Raw genomic sequence first — 2,164 nt, 5'->3', positions numbered from 1 at the left:
AAGAACTCCCTTCCTCTGAGGCGTCCCATTACTCACAGGATTCCTTTCAGAAGTGTACATGAACTGGTTATTTGCAACCATGTCAATGAGTTCCTGAGCTTCTGCAGGCGTTTTCTTTAGGTGAATGGATCCATCTGCAGAATGGTCCAATGACATCTTTGATAATTCAGACAGACCATCATAGAATATATCCAGGATGGTCCATTCTGAAAGCATGTTAGAAGGACACTTCTTGGTCAGTTCCTTGTATCTCTCCCAAGCTTCATAGAGGGATTCAACTTCTTTCTGTTTGAAGGTTTGAACATCCACTCTAAGCTTGCTAAGCTTTTGAGGAGGAAAGAACTTGGCTAAGAAAGCCGTGACCAGCTTATCCCAAGATTTCAGGCTATCTTTAGGTTGAGAGTCCAACCATATTCTAGCTCTATCTCTCACAGCAAACGGGAAAAGCATAAGCCTGTAGACCTCGGAGTCAACCCCATTGGTCTTAACAGTATCACAGATCTACAAGAATTCAGTTAAGAACTGAAAAGGATCTTCTGATGGAAGTCCATGAAACTTGCAGTTCTGTTGCATCAGAGAAACTAATTGAGGCTTTAGCTCAAAATTGTTTGCTCCAATGGCAGGGATGAGATGCTTCTTCCATGTAAATTGGAATTTGGTGCAGTAAAATCACCAAGCATCTTCTTTGCATTGTTATTATTTTCGGCCATGTCTCCTTTTTTTTTGAAAATTTCTGTCAGATTTTCTCCAGAGAGTCGTGCTTTAGCTTCCCTTAGCTTCCTCTTCAGAGTCCTTTCAGGTTCAGGATTGGCTTCAACAAGAGTGTTCTTATCCTTGTTCCTGCTCATATGAAAAAGAAGAAAACAAAAAAGAAAATATGGAATCCTCTATGTCACAGTATAGAGATTCCTTTATGTGAGTAGAAGAAGAAAAGAATAGAAGAAGAGAAATTCGAACACCAAAAGGAAGAGAGGGTTCGAATTTTGAGATGAAGAGAAGTGTTAGTAAATAAATAAAATAATTAGAAAGAGATGAGGGGGAGAGAATTTCGAAAATTAAATAAAATAAAATATAAATATTTTTGTTTTTATTTTAAATTAAGGTTAAAATTCAAAAATTAAGAAAGAAAAATAAAATTAAATCAAATTAACATTTAAAACAAATAGTTAATTAAAAAGGAATTTTGAAAAAGAGGAAGGTGATTTTCAAAAATTAGAGAGAGAGTTAGTTAGGTAGTTTTGAAAAAAGATAAGAATCAAACAAAAAGATAGGATTAGTTTGAAAAAGATTTGAAAATCAATTTTAAAAAGATAAGAGGTTAGAAAAGATTTTGAAATTGATTTAAGTGAAAAAAATGTGATTGAAACTTATTTTGAAAAAGATTTGAAAAAGAAATTTAAAAAGATTTGATTTTGAAAATTAAAGTTGATTACTTGACTAACAAGAAACAAAAAGATATGATTTTAAAATTTAAATATTGAACCTTTCTTAATAGGCAAGTAACAAACTTAAAAATTTTTGAATCAATCACATTAATTGTTAGCATTAATTTCGAAAATATGAAATGGAAATAAGAAAAAGATTTTGAAAATCAAAATTTAAAATTTTCGAAAATATGAAAGAAAAAATGAAAAATATTTGATTTTTGAAAAAGATTTGAAAAGATAGGATTTTTAAATTGAAAATTTGACTTGACTCATAAGAAACAACTGAATTTTAAAAAGTTTTGAAAAAGTCAACTCAAGTTTTCGAAAATTTATGAGAAAAAAAGGGAAAGATATTTTTTTTATTTTTGACTTTTAATGATGAGAGAGAAAAACATCAAAAAGACTCAATGCATGAAAATTTTGGATCAAAACACATGATGCATGCAAGAACACTATGAATGTCAAGATGAACACCAGGAACACTTTGAATGTCAAGATGAACACCAAGAACTTATTTTTAAAAATTTTTAAGAAAAGAAAAACATGCAAGACACCAAACTTAAGAATTTTTATTCTATAGACACTAATAATTCTAAAATGCATATGAAAAACAAGAAAAGACACTAAACATAAAAATGCAAAGATCAAACAAAGCAAATTATCAAGAACAATTTGAATATCAATGAAGAACAATTGATGAATTTTTGAAAATTAAACGGAAATTAAAACACATGCAA

The 2,164-nt window shown here is 30.1% G+C and overlaps 1 non-coding gene across 1 annotated transcript; it reads left to right on the top strand.

The window, feature by feature from the left end:
• Window positions 1-210: 210 nt before the first annotated feature.
• Window positions 211-318, top strand: LOC148551057 (small nucleolar RNA R71). Its single transcript, XR_015892665.1, has one exon. It is a non-coding gene; the product is annotated as a small nucleolar RNA R71 (small nucleolar RNA).
• The last annotated feature ends 1,846 nt before the right edge of the window (window positions 319-2,164 follow it).

Source organism: Arachis ipaensis, chromosome B7, assembly GCF_059453495.1.
Source record: "Arachis ipaensis isolate K30076 ecotype BB chromosome B7, ASM5945349v1, whole genome shotgun sequence".
Lineage (NCBI taxonomy): Eukaryota > Viridiplantae > Streptophyta > Magnoliopsida > Fabales > Fabaceae > Arachis > Arachis ipaensis.
Note: the sequence above shows the minus strand (reverse complement) of the source record. Positions and strands in the feature narration are given on the sequence as shown.